This window comes from Triticum urartu, chromosome 1A, assembly GCF_056163025.1.
Source record: "Triticum urartu cultivar PI428250 chromosome 1A, HENAU_Tu73, whole genome shotgun sequence".
NCBI classification, from domain to species: Eukaryota; Viridiplantae; Streptophyta; class Magnoliopsida; order Poales; family Poaceae; genus Triticum; species Triticum urartu.
In genome coordinates, this window is record NC_141873.1 from 546,167,164 (window position 1) to 546,182,624 (window position 15,461).

The following is a 15,461-nucleotide window of genomic DNA, read 5'->3' on the forward strand; positions in this document are numbered from 1 at the left end:
ATTCCTAATTTAGAATGGGAAATGAGTAAAAATAGAAGCCGGCTCAATATTTTCCTAAACAAAATCTTAACTTGACGATGATGTATCCTCTTGATCTCTTCCTGAGGTGGCCCCAGCCAACAGAATACAACGATAGAAAATCAAGCACGTCCAAAGGTCCTCGAGGCATCTTCACGTATCCTCTCTTTGCATGGTAGAAAAACTATTATCCTGACTTTTATCAGTCGGCTCAACAGAGATGAACTTGCATCGTTATATTGTTGAAGATGTTGTATGCGGGTTGTTGTGACCGTCTTCATTGGCCGGTTACGACAACCAGGATGAGAATCCTTGTTCAAGTCGTGTCCGGTCGGACGTGGCAACGATAGTGCCAAGGCATTATTCCTTTTTAAAGGTGTTGCTGTGCAAGAAGTTGATTTAGTCATAAGCGTTAATTTTATATTTGGTAATAATTCGGCCATGCTTGCCTTTGTTTTGTGCTTAGCTGAATAATTAATAAAAGTTATTGTGTGCAGCATCATAATGATGCAGAAGCAGGGGTTTAATATCCTTTTCAAAACAAATGCAAAGTTAATAAGCTAGGTAGCTGCTGTGATCACGGTGAACGCAAAAACCAAAGAAAACCCAAGTTTGAGATGTGAGGGCGGAAGCTAGTTTCATAGCGTATTTAGTCTCTCTCTCTCTATCTCTCTTTTGCGGGGTAGTCCAATTAATTTGAAAGGAACATATAACAAACTTCCTAGTATTAGAAGAGATTGCCACTTATGGTGGGCAGCCTTTCTTTGTCAGGTACGATAGACCGTTAATAGTAGCTGCCGAAGCATTCAACTCATCGCTTAGTCGTACCACCCACCAACTTCTTACTTGATTTTCTCGACAAGGAAAATATGTTAATATCATAGAGTTAACAATTACGCCCAGCTATGTAACAATGCAATGTCATAAAGACATGACAAATGCACACAACCAAAAGATAAAAAGAAGAACAAAAAAGAAAGATCCCGCAAAAGTTATCAATTCCTCCCGTGTCGCTCCAGGGCGACACCGGGGGCGAAGAACCCTAGCGCTTGAGGCCGCCTCTGCTCTTCCCTCCTTGCTGCCGTCGCCGGCAACCGTGCGGCGGCAGGACTTCCCCGTCGCTGGGATCTTCCTCCCCGTACATCCCCACTCCTCCCCAACTCCGGTTCGCCATCGCTGCCCCATCCTCCGACGTAGCCGCCACGAATCCAGCGGGCAGGTCAGTGGATCCGGCCATCCTTAGAGTGGATCTCGCCTCTCTGATGGTCGTTGCTACTGCCTAGTCCCTGGGCACTGGCTGGGGTGCCCTGCGCGCCGCCGCATGTTGGTTCTTCATCCATGGTGTGGTGGGCATAGCGAGAGAAATGGATGCCTTCCTGTTGATGGTATAATTTGGCTACTTAGTATGTGATGAGCCAAATTAAATAAATGGTTTATCAAGTTGATCGGTTAATGCATTGTTAAAGTATTACCACAGGAAATTTCATGGAAGGCGTGATGCATGCAAGTGATATATATCTACGTGTATGAAGAAGTATGCTTAGTCTTGATGGCCATTATCCAATTTCATTTGCGACGTTGCCGGAATATTTGATATTTTCTTTGTGGGCTCAAGGTATTTATACATATGCTTAGCCACTATATTTAGTGTGATGGCGACGTGGCCGGAATACTTTATTCATATATACAGGAGTGCATGTACGTGGATATGGCCTAGATTTGCTACGTACTTAGATCGGCAAGTATATTTTTGTAGACGTATGCTACATGGTAACCGAATCAAGAAAGGCGTCCTGATCGGTTTTAGCTTCAGAGTTGTAATTTTGTACGCTAAGTCCAGCGTGCCATATATATGTAAGGCCGTGGTCGATTGAGGAAGAGAACAATCGATCTATCAATACAAACTACTTTTTCACGTACGTCTATTTTCTATCGCTACTTCCTGCCGAGCCCTAGCAGCCCTAGGGTTTGGCGATCTTTGCCGTTTTGGGCTGGAAAGCGGGCGGTTCTCCTCCACGAAAGCGAGGAAATCTTTATTGCTTTGCCCATAAAGCAATCGTTTGTCGTCACGAAAGCACGAAAAATATCCTAGTGTTGCGCGGCGATTTCGCGTGCCAACACATTTGGCGACTCCGCTGGGGACGAGAAGAAGAAGAGCTACACGATGAGTACTGAGTCCAAGAACGGGAGCGACATCGACCCGGAAAACGTCATCGCCGTCACACTCGATGATCTGTCGGAAGATGTTCGGCGCGAGCTTAAAGAGGAGCTGGAGAAAGAAAAGGTTGAGAGGTTAAATCTGAAGTTGGCTGGATACGCGAAGACGAGGAACGGTGTCGTCAAAAGGTAGTTCCGAGCCCTTCCGATGCTCAGGTAAAAAACTCAACCGAGGAAATTGATCATCTAATTGATGTGTCCGTAGCTAGTAAATATGGTTCTGATATGGAAAATACGACGCATACAATTACTAAAGCAGTAGCTAATAGACTTAAAGAATTTAAGGTGCAATTTAATAAAGATCTTGAAAATTGTCTACCTGGTCATGTACGCTCATTAGTGCTGCAAGTCAATGATGAGTATTCTCGAAAAAGACCGATGCCAATAGACAGTAGCGGATTTAACAATTTGCCAAGTAATATACATACGCCTAGTGCATCAGCTAATGCTATGCAGCCTTACACCCATTTAAACAATAATCTAAATGGCCGGAACTATGTTGGTAGTTCGGCTAATAATTTTGTTCCTAGTACTACTGCTCCTACTGTTTCGACTTTGGATCCAGAAAATCACAATAGCAATAACCGAAGTTTTGGATTTAATTCTAATATGCAGCAGCCTAGTTATCAGACAGTGGCATATAGTACGCCACCGCTGCCGCCTGTCGGTACCGGGGTTCCGTATGGGCCGGTTCCTGATTTATATTTAATGGGTCTCCGTTGCAAACTTCGCATGCTCCAATTTCTTTGCCGGAATTTCCACCGCGTGCTGGTGTTCCATCTGCTCCACAAGCCAGTTCTCTACAACCCAATAATAATTTTAAGGATCAGTTTGCTAACATACTTAGAGAATTTGGTTTAGAACCTAAGGGTAGAGCACGTGCATATCAAAAACCATACCCTGATTATTTTGACTCGACACCATACCCTCGTGGTTTTAGAATTCCAGATTTTGTTAAATTTACGGGGGAAGATGGTGGATCTACTTTGAGCATGTGGAACAATTTTTAGCATAATGCAGCGAGGTCGGCACATCGGATGTTTTTAGATTAAAGTTGTTTCCGTTATCTTTATCCGGTACTGCATTTACTTGGTTTACATCGCTTGCTCCTAATTCTATTTCAACATGGGCACAATTGGAGCAAAAATTTCATGAGTATTTTTATAGCGGTGAAACAGAACTTCGACATTCATATTTAACTATGGTTAGGCAGAAATATAATGGGCATGTTCATGATTATATTAGGAGGTTTAGAGATGTCAAAAACCGATGTTTCAGCTTGACCATAGCCGAAAAGGATTTAGCCGATCTTGCCTTTTCGGGTCTACTTGCTCATATTAAGGATAAACTAGAAGGGCAAGAATTTTTAGATGTCAATCAAGTTTTGCAGAAGGCTTTGGCGCAAGAAAACCGGGCTAAGGAAATTAAACAATATAGCTGGTTTAAAGATAATAGAAATAAAAAGAAAGATAACCATGTAGTTAATGCCTTAGATTATGATAGTGATTCGGCTAGTGAGGATGATGTTAATATATGTGTAGCCGAATGGGTTCAAGCGCCAATGTTAAAACCTTTTGCATGTTCTGCTTTAAAACCCACACCTGCTAGAAGAGACGAAATTAAATTTACTTTTGATGTAAGCAAGTGTGATGGAATTTTTGATATGTTACTGCAAAATAAATTAATTAGAGTGAGGGAGGGAGGGTCATGTAATTCCACCTCCGGAAGAATTGGGTAGAAGAGCTTATTGTAAGTGGCACAATTCTTTTTCTCATGCTACTAATGATTGTAACGTGTTTCGTCGACAGGTGCAATCGGCCATCAATGAAGGACGATTGGAGTTTACAGAAGGTTCTAAGATGAAGCTCGGCAGCGACCCTTTTCCTATCAATGTGGTCGAGCTTGAGAATAAAAAATTGCTTATTGGGTCGGATCAGACCGAATCCGCAAGAGAGAAAACATTGTTGATAACAGTGCTCCTCCAAGGATGATCAAACCAAAAAATCCAGAAATAGGAGTGTGGAAAGTCAACGGAGGGAGGAGACAAGCTCCAAGGCCAAAGCCGACAGTTAGCATGTTGTTGGAAAAATATACCTCACACAAGACCAACAATGTGTTTAATCGGCTCGGAGGTAATAAGCATCCTAGGTCTCCTTCTGGACATGGCGTTCATGAGCAATGGCAAGGAGATTGGTATGACGAGCAACCATATTTTGCAATGGAGCCGACATATTGGGGTTGTGCGTCTCCGATGTATCCACAGTTTTCTCCATGGGCATTTAATCCTTGGGCGCCATATCCTATAGGACCAGCAGGTTATTTTCAGCCGGGATGGATTCCGCCGAGGCCTATGTTTCGACCAAACATGCATGAGAAAAGGGCTCGGTTCAATGAGGAGGCTAGATCACATAATGCTATTGAGATTCGAGGAGGTCTATCACCGGTACGCAGTGCAGAACACAACAACTATAAGGGCGACCACAAGCGCATATGGATGCCAGTGAAACATGTTGATCCTAAACCCGGAAAAAGTACAGATGATTTAGATGCTGCTCATGGTCTGAAAATAGTGGAACACCAGTCAGATGAATGTGTTGTCAATTGTACAGAAACAAGCGGCGTCTTAAAAGAAGCTCTCGGTACAGAGGAGAAAAGCGACGGCGTGAAGTTGCGACAAGCTGGCCAATCTAATCAATTTGGAGAGAAAGCTAATTCTGGGCATAACCTGCATGCATGTTCAGACAAGGAATGTGTTGTATCCTCACATACTAGTCAACAGAATAAATCGGCAAGTTCGTATGCTGATTTAGTTATGAGAAATTGTGGCCCAGGAACGTCCAAGAGTTTGCGTCCAACGGGTTTCAAGTATAACAGCAGCACACGTACACGTTAGGATTCAAATAATGTACGCGGCCAGGATTTTAATGCTAGTAAAGTATACAATTAGCAAGGAGGTTTTTCAGCCAAAGACAAAGCATTTGTCCCAGTAACAACAATACGTCAGTACAGGCCAAAGGATCCGGGGGGCAGCAAAATTAAGTCAGTCGCGCCAGGGACTAAACCAGCACCTCACTGGTGCCCGAAGGGGCTTACTCACACTCAGAAACGACGTGTACAACATCTGCGGACATTGGAAATAAAGGAAGAAATAGCTGAGAAGAAGCGTGATAGATGGTTCAATCAGGATAAACCAATGGCACCTACAAAGACTTGGAAGGAGAAGCGCATTGCAGCAGAAGAAAATAAAAATACGGATGACACAATTATTGTTGAAAAATCAGAGGAAGATAGAGAGGTACCAACTGATATGGATGTTAATATGGTGTTCACATTGCCTGCTGAATTTTGAGCGCTCGAGGCTGAAATTGCTGAACTTGTTCTTGGCCCAAAGAAGGCTACATTTGTGAAACCAGAGAAGCACGGTCGGCACCTAAAGCCATTATTTATCAGAGGTCATATTGATGGTAAGCCTATTAGTCGCATGCTTGTTGATGGCGGTGCAGGTGTTAATATTATGCCCATTTCGGTATTTTCTAAACTGAACCGAAAAGAGAGCAAGTTAATGAAGACCAATATGGGACTTAGTGGGTTCTCAGGGGAATTGTCCGAGGCTAAGGGTGTTATTTCTATGGAGCTCACAGTCGGAAGTAAAACGTTGCCGACTGCGTTTTTTGTTGTTGATGTAAAAGGCCGGTATAATATTCTGTTAGGACGCGACTGGATTCATGCAAATTGTTGCATCCCTTCTACTTTACATCAGTGCTTAATTCAGTGGGTTAATGATGATGTGGAGGTGATTGAGGCCGATAATTCTTCAGGCATTGCTTTGACGGACGCGCCGGTTGATTGGCAACAGGGTGAGATGCGATGTTTGACCGATAGGGATTTATCAGACTATGATTATATCAATATTGGTAGAGATGGTTTTGTACCTATAAATGCGCAGCCGGCTAACGTAGCTCGGCTTAATGATTTATCTATATAAATGATGAATAAAGACGACAGTATTAAGTGGCTGCAAAGACGCACGGAGGAGTATCGTTCCGGAAAGAACGATATGCATGAAACTATTGAAGATTTTGATAACATGGAAAAGCTTGGACAGGGATTCTCATCGGCTGATCCACTTGAAGAAATTGATATTGATGATGGAAGTATTCCGAGACCTACATTTATCAAAGCTAGCTTGAAAGCCGATCAGAAAAGTAAGGTATGTTTATTACTTAAAGAATTTGTTGATTGCTTTGCTTGGAATTATACCGAGATGCCCGGTTTAAGTAGAGATTTAGTAGAGCATAGATTACCTATTAAATCTGGTTTTAGGCCGCATAAACTACCTCATAGAAGTTTCAATCCTAATTTGTACTAGATCATCGAAGGCGCGCGTTGCCGCGCCCATCCATTGTTACAATATAATGATAGTATGTACTTAATACCAAATCCTCAGTGTATTATTAGCAAGAACTGGAAGGGTTGGGACTATACTTATAAGAATTGCATAAATAAGATAGTACACGTAAAATTGAGGTTACAATTACCGAGAAGTAAATATCAAAATTTGGAGGGCAAGATATTCAACTGAAAAGTATTAATTATATACTTTTGTAACACTCCTTTAAGATTAATTAATGCTACAAATTTTCCATGTCAAATATGTATCATGCAATCTCATAAATACAAAGCTCACTCCGGCCTTTATGCAAAATAAGATCTGCAATTAGCTTGCTGAAGTGCGAGGCTTCAAGAGACATCAAACATTTCACATGTCTTTTTTACAGGCCGTACTGCCAAATCAAGCACACAAAGAGGCTTTCAAAAAGTAAAAAATCATACATCAACAAAACTTTGATCTAGCCCCCTGCCACACTACCAGTAAAATCATAAGCTTTAATATATGTCAACTGTTGCTGCATCTGTTCATAAGTAGATCATTTCAAGTTCAGTCTTGATTGGAGTTATATCGTCCACCACCACAAATTTTTCTCAAGCCAAAAACACCAACTTCTGCTCCAAGGTGAACTTGATGTTTTCAGCCTGTTCAAAGAGAGGAAAAAAAAATCCATATGAACCTTAGTAACAGGGTTAAACGTGCATAAAGGTAGTTGTATAATTTGCAACCTTTCAGAATCCCTGAAGCTCCCCTTCATAAGCAACAAAACACGTCACACAAAAAAGCAGTACCATATTTTCACCAAGGCATACTTCATTCACGCAAGTGACTGGAAACACACACAAAAAACATGGTTAAAGGGGAAAGTTCCCTCCCTTAAGTGTACATTGTTAGGTAGAAGATGCACCCTTGCGGATCAAACATGGGTGGGTGAGCTTAAAACCATGCACTCAAGCCAACAAAACGTTATCTGGAAGCAATAACAATTTCAGGTGATTGGGGCCATGTACATGGATGGACGAGCTTACAACCGACATTCCAAGGTCCCAAGTGTTGTTCTTGTACAAGCCCAATCTAATTAGGTTCTGAAAATCATCAAGTTCTGACATGATCGTCCATTTTTTTGTGCGAATAGTTGCATTGAAATGAATATTTGATAATATTAAACAGAAACCTTGAATATGTCAGGCTTAAATTACATGAAATTAACTCTGAAGAAAATTAGGACAGTAAAAAAAATGCAACATCAAGAAAAATGGAAATGCATCGTACATTCTTTTAAAATATATACGTTGGTTATTTAGTAACACGATGTCCTGAACAGATTTTAGGATGACATAGATGAAGGACAGAAAATAGTATCCCATCTACTTGTTTCAGTTAAGATGTCATAGCTCTTTTATATGACTAAGTATCCCAATATTCGTTAGTCATCGGAGAGGATGAAATCATACTTGTAAAAATATTCCATGAGTTCATATCTACGTGCTACCCTTTTTCACAAAACAATTCTACCTCTGCTACCGACTCATAAATTCTTTAGCTTAATTAGCATCGATTGTAGTACAAGTAAACAGTTACTTATACACAGCTTAACACATAAGCTTTGAACGGAAAAAAGTACCAAACCGAATAAGTCGAAAGTTAAACAAATTTTCACATGGAGGCTGGAACATATGCCGTTCTCAGAACTTGATCAAAACCGAAGAATTGGTATTCGCCATTTTATCCTATATAATAAGAACTGATCGGATACTACAAAATAAGATCTGATCTGCTCACCTTGGGGTAGCAATTCTCCACGACAAGTACACATAAGGAAGAACACATGGAGATCTACCCAAGCATGATGTTGAATATTTTGTGCTGCTGGAGTAGAGAGGGTGAGCGAAGAGTCGCCAGGGAGGAAGTATATATACACGCTCCCAGGCATGGAGACTTGGCCCCCAGGCATGAATTCCTGCTTGAAAACTGAAGTATGATTGTGTTAATTAAGGTTGGGTGGAGCAGTTTCCAGAGATAATGCGCCATCATCGCCCGCGTCCCCCACACCTTCATACCTTGCAGGCGGCTCGGGCGTCGGCTGGATCGACCGGCCCTCGGCTCACCCGCATCCGGCGTTTCTGCTCGATCCCCTCACGCTAGATTCGCTCGTGGGTGGATAGTAGGATGGATTCGCTCGCGCGTCGGCTCGATCCCACCGCAGGTCGCCTGCTTCGCCTGAATCGAGCGGCCGCTGCCGCATCCGCTCTCGTTTGACCGCCCGTCGCATCCTCTCAACGTGTGGAGCGAGTTTTTTTCTTTTCTTTTACAGAACGTGAGCGCTTGTAAGAGAGGGCCTTCGTTGCTTTGGGCCGAACAGGAAAAAATGGGCCAATTGACCACAAGGCTCCAAAATAGCTACGGGATAGCTGCCCTTGCGAAATTAGGTGCAGTTCGCGGTGAACGTAGTATCAACTTTAGATCGGACGGCCAGGAACGTTTAACAAACGAAATCAAACGGCCAGAACTGTCTAATTCGTGAGGTGGCAGGGATTAGGCTTAGTTTTACTGTTCTTAATGACTGCATCAAAGAAGAAGTTGATCGGTTGTTAAAAGCTAAGTTTATTCAGCCGTGTAGATATGCAGATTGGGTTTCTAATATTGTGCCCGTGAAAAAGAAAAATAATGATAATATTAGAATTTGTGTTGATTTTAGAGATTTGAATAAGGCTACTCCGAAAGATGAATATCCTATGCCTATAGCCGACATGCTTATTAATGATGCATCAGGACATAAAGTGATTAGCTTTTTAGATGGTAATGCGGGTTATAATCAGATATTTATGGCCGAACAAGATATGTCTAAGACTGCTTTTCGTTGCCCAGGTTTTGTTGGTTTATTTGAGTGGGTCGTTATGACATTTGGGTTGAAAAATGCCGGCGCTACATACCAACGAGCTATGAATTTAATTTTTCATGACCTTCTAGGTATTGTACTAGAAATATATATTGATGACATAGTTGTTAAATCGGATGGGTTTTGATCATCATTTAGCCGATTTAAGATTAGCTTTTGAAAGGATGTGCCGGTATGGACTAAAAATGAACCCACTCAAATGTGCTTTTGGCGTATCGGCTGGCAAGTTTTTAGGCTTCATAATTCATGAAAATGGCATAAATATTAACCCTAAGAAAGTGGAGGCAATTAGAAATTTGAAGGAACCCACATATAAAAGGGATGTGCAAAAGTTGTTAGGAAAAATTAATTACTTGAGACGATTCATATCTAACCTTGCAGGTAAAATTGAATCGTTTGTTCCTCTACTTCGGCTAAAGAATGAAGCCGAATTTACTTGGGGGGCAGAGCAACAAGACGCTTTTAATTATATAAAGCAATGCTTGTCGAATCCTCCAATATTGCGGGCGCCCAAGTCCGGTGCGCCGTTCAGGTTGTACATTGCTGCAGAAAATAGGGTGATCGGTGCGGTGTTGGCGCAAGAGGTCAGCGGGAAAGAATACATCATTGCATACTTAAGCCGTCGTTTGCTCAACGCCGAAAGTCGGTACGTGTTTACTGAAAAGTTATGCTTATCTTTATACTATGCATGTACCAAGTTTGGGCCTTATCTTCTTTCTAGTATGTGTGTTGTAGCTTGCCAGGCTGACATCATTAAGTATATGTTGCAACGACAAATTCTTAGTGGTATGATTGGAAAGTGGCCTTACGCATTAATAGAATATGATTTAACATATGAATCGTTGCGTGCTATGAAGGGTCAAGTTATCGCCGATTTCATTGTTGATCATAGGATTAAAGATGATGAAAACATTAATTATGTTAGTGTATGCCCATGGAAGCTTTATTTTGATGGATCGGTTTGTAGGGAAGGGCAAGGCGTCGGTAATGTTTTAGTTTCACCTAATAATGTTTTTTATAATACATTGGTCCGTTTGGAATATCCTTGCACTAATAACCAAGCTGAGTATGCAGCTTTACTGTTTGGTTTACAAACTTTAGTTGATATGGGCGTAAAGGATGTAGATGCTTTTGGGGATTCGCTTCTGGTAGTACAACAGATTAAAGGCGAATTTCAATGTTTTGATGAGTTATTAAATAGTTATTTAGACCTATGTTTAGACATAATTAAGTCTCTAGATACGTTCACCGTCCATCATATACCTAGAGAAGAAAATTCTAGAGCTAATTATTTAGCACAACAAGCATCTGGTTATCATATTAGTAAAGGAATGTTTTTTATATTAGACAAGCCGATGCATGCTGCATCTATAATGATGGATACTTTGCCACGGGGTGCACTTGGGCCTAGCACAGTTGATCAACTAACTGTACAATGTAGTGCAGATTCGGTGCATGGGTCACAAACGACCGAATTAGCAAATAGTTTAGAACTAAGTGATTGGAGAGTTCCTCAAGTTAATCATTTAAAGGATCCAAGTCAAACGAGAGATAGGAAAATTCGGCAGCAAGCTTTAAAATATATTTTGTTTAACAACGAGTTGTATCGCCGAACAATAGATGAGTTATTTTTGAAATGCTTGGATTCTAATCAGTCTAGAATAGCTATGGCTGAAGTGCACGAAGGAATATGTGGAACACATCAGTCGGCTCACAAAATGCGATGGTTATTAAAATGAGCGGGGTTTTACTGGCCGACTTTGTTAGAGGATTGTTTTCGGTATTATAAAGGTTGTGAGGCATGTCAAAAATTTGGTAATGTACAGTTAGCGCCCGCTTCTATGTTAAATCCCATAATTAGGCCATGGCCATTTAGAGGATGGGGTTTAGATTTTATTGGTGAGATACATCCTTCGTCTTATAAAAGACATCGCTTCGTCCTAGTTGCTACAGATTATTTTACAAAATGGACTGAAGCAGTTCCTTTGAAAAATATGACTCATAAAGAGGTTATTAGTTTTGTTTTAGAGCATATTATTCACAGATTCGCTATTCCTCAAACTTTAACTACTGATCAAGGTGCTTCTTTTATGTCTCATCAATTTCGTGAATTTGCCGAATCTTTAGGAATTAAGTTGTTAAATTTGTCGCCTTATTATGCTCAAGCTAATGGACAGGCCGAATCTAGCAATAAAACTTTAATTAAACTTATAAAGAAAAAAATTGAGGAACATCCGAAAAGGTGGCATGAGGTACTTTCGGAAGCTTTATGGGCTCATCGGATATCTAAGCACGGAGCGACTCAAGTAGCACCGTATGATCTAGTATATGGCCAGGAGGCGGTGTTACCCGTAGAGGTCAATTTACAAGCTCTTAGAGTGGCCAGACAAAATGATTTGTCGGCTGTAGATTATAATGACCTGATGATGGATAAGATAGATGACATTTCAGAAGAGAGATTAAGAGCTTTGCGAGAAATAGAGAAGGAGAAATTAAGAGTAGCCAAGGCTTATAATAAAAAGGTGAGGGAAAAATCGTTTCAAATAGGAGATTTAGTGTGGAAAATGATTTTACCTATTGGAATTAAAGATAGGAAATTCGGCAAATGGTCGCCGAGTTGGGAAGGCCCATATAAAATTATAGAGATTGTTCCTGGAAATTCATATTTTGTACAATCTTTGCAGGGAGATAAGTTGTCGAAAGCTCTTAATGGAAAATATTTGAAGAAGTACTATCCTAGCATGTGGCAGGAGGCCTGAACATGTTGTGGCCGATATGTTATTCCAAGTATGGCCCTGAGCAAATTTGGCCGATATATTATTTGAGATATCGCCCTAAGAAAATTTAGCTGATGTATCGTTGGACATCGCCCTGAGTAATGATATGATCAGTGATCGACTTCATCCTACGGCAAATCCTATAGTATTTTTGGTCAATGCAATTGTACCAAAAACAGGGGGGCATGTGTTGATGGTATAATTTGTCTACTTAGTATGTGATGAGCCAAATTAAATCAATGGTTTATCAAGTTGATCGGTTAATGGATTGTTAAAGTATTGCCACAGAAAATTTCATGGAAGGTGAAGATACAAGTCCTAAGAAGAATCATATGCTATACTGGACCATGGGCGTGATGCATGCAAGTGATATATATCTACGTATATGAAGAAGTATGCTTAGTCCTAATGGCCATTATCCAGTTTGATTTGCGACGTTGCCGGAATATTTAATATTTTCTTTGTGGGCTCAAGGTATTTATACATATGCTTAGCCACTATATTTAGTGTGATGGCGACGTGACCGGAATACTTTATTCATATATACAAGAGTGCATGTACGTGGATATGGCCTAGATTTGCTACGTACTTAGATCGGCGAGTATATTTTTGTAGACGTATGCTACATGGTAACCGAATCAAGAAAGGCGTCCTGATCGGTTTTAGCTTCAGAGTTGTAATCTTGTACGCTAAGTCCAGCGTGCCATATATATGTAAGGCCGTGGTTGATTGAGGAAGAGAACAATCGATCTATCAATACAAACTACTTTTTCACGTACGTCTATTTTCTGTCGCTACTTCCTGCCGAGCCCTAGCAGCCCTAGGGTTTGACAATCTTTGCCGTTTTGCGCTGGAAAGCGGCCGGTTCTCCTCCATGAAAGCGAGGAAATATTTATTGCTTTGCCCGTAAAGCAATTGTTCGTCGTCACGAAAGCACGACAAATATCCTGGTGTTGCGCGGCGATTTCGCGTGCCAACACTTCCATCAGCCATGGCTGGGACCTAGGAGGCACGCTCCTCTCACACCCAACACCAGTATGTGGTGGATGGCCGTGCATCTAATGGCCATGGCAGGGGTTGGTCGTTCCAGGATCCAGGCACATATCCAAGGTGCAAATCCTATTGGTCGACGGCATGGCCTCTCTCGCGGGCACACGCGGCTTAGGCGAGGGATCGTCTGGCAGTGGGCTAGGTCGTGGTGGAGCTCCCGTCCATGATGGTGGCTTGCCCCGATATGGTTCTGCCGGATCTTGGCCCTAACACTCTTCATCCGACAAGTCATCTTTCTACTAGATGTTGAACTCTTGGATCTGGCCACTGACAAGTTCCGGTCTTCCCTGTCAGAAATCTATATGGATTGGCATATGTTTCCCTTGGATATCTAGATCAGAAAGGGTCCGGTGTCGCGCGCGGTCATATTTTCAGCCAACACGGCCTTAAGAGGGTGCGGCGCAAAGCTTCGCTTTCTTATGAGTGTCATGGGACATGTCTAAGTCAAGATTCTCAAGGCATTGATAGAGGTGGGGAAAATCACGGCGGCTGTGATTGGGGGTGTTTGAAGCTTCGGTGGAAGGGTATATTGAATGCGATGAAGATTGTGTGCCAGGTGTATGGTGACTTGTTTCAACGACCTCGGCAAGCGGGGGTGGCAACACTAGAGGATTGCATTTTTGGTCGTGCTCTTCGAGTACCGAGTTTTGATTCTTAGGATGAAAACCCAAGGTCTGGCCTTTATTGGTTGTACTTGCCAATAACCTTGTCGAAGGCATTGTTTTGGATGAATTCGGACTTTCTCGGGGGTGAAAACCCAAGAACTTCGATCGGGCAAGGACGCAACCCAAACCATGAAACTTGTGAACCTATGTAGGATCACAAGAGGGAATCACAAGGATCCTATATGAATTGAGGACAGACCCTCCAATCCACACACACGAGCCAACACTCAACGAAACTAGTGCTGACAACACAACACAACCTCACCGGTTGTCTACAAATATAAACTCGGAAAATTTCACCCCCCTCACATGGAACAATTGGGGAGTTCTTATACTAGAAGCACGTACTTGTTAGGTGTGAAAACAACTCAAAATGAAGGATAGAAACTTGCACAACTTTTGACTCAAGACCTCAAATGATGAACTTTTTTTTGAATGAAAGCTGACTTCAAAGACCATCTTTTACAGCCTCTAAAACATGCTAGACCCTTCTAGAATTAATTAGTTTTAGGTGGGAAGTTGCAACTGAAAATCCCATGTGTCATTTCTCCCGAAATAGGCACTGGAAGCTTCCCCACTAAGAGAATGGTTTTTCCAATGTCTTCCTTTGGCTGATCTAATGGTTTAACATTTTTGCTAGCATGAACCTCACTCTTTGATGCCTTGGTCATGATCTGGTCCACATCATCCTCTCTTCCTTCAAACAAAACTGTCCTTGGTTTTGAGGTATTCTTTTTGGCCTTCTTCACGTGTGGGAATTGCTCAACCTTGAGTGCTTGATCCACCATAGGTTCCAAGACATGGTTCAGTCCTTGATGCATGAAGGAACACTGGTTAGACCTCCCATGGTGAGTAGCATTGTGATTAAACTGCCATGGCCTTCCCAAAAGAAGATGACAAGCTTGCATTGACACCACATGATATACCACCTTGTCCACATAACTTCCCACTGAAAATTGCACCCTAACACGATGTGTAATTTTCAACTTACTAACACCATTCAACCACTTAACACAATATGGCTAGCGCTGCCTCCATGTTGATATCTGTCGTGGAATTGTCACGGCAGATGTCCTAGTGTGAGGACTTAGTCGTGAGGCCAACGCATCTATGTGGTAGCTTGAGAGGGGTTGAACGGAATCGAGAGACGCAATACACAAGACAAGGATTTAGATAGCTTCGGGCCCTGGGAAATATCATCTGGTAATAGCCCTACATGTTGTTTGTGGCTAGGTCTCATTATGCTCATGAGGGAGACTCCCCATAAACCGGCTCTCCTCTAGTTGTGTCTAGCCTTAGCTATTACCTCCTGTCCCTCTTGGGGTGCCCTTCCCCTCCTTATATATGTTGAAGGGGCGGGTTACATGACTAGTCCTAGTAGGATTAGGATTACTCTCTTACAAGTGGAGTCCTAGTCTTTCTTCCTTTGTAACGGAATATTCCTT

The 15,461-nt window shown here is 41.9% G+C and overlaps 1 pseudogene; it reads left to right on the forward strand.

Moving 5' to 3' along the window:
- Positions 1-2,182: 2,182 nt before the first annotated feature.
- Positions 2,183-12,283, forward strand: LOC147992481 (uncharacterized; annotated as a pseudogene).
- The last annotated feature ends 3,178 nt before the right edge of the window (positions 12,284-15,461 follow it).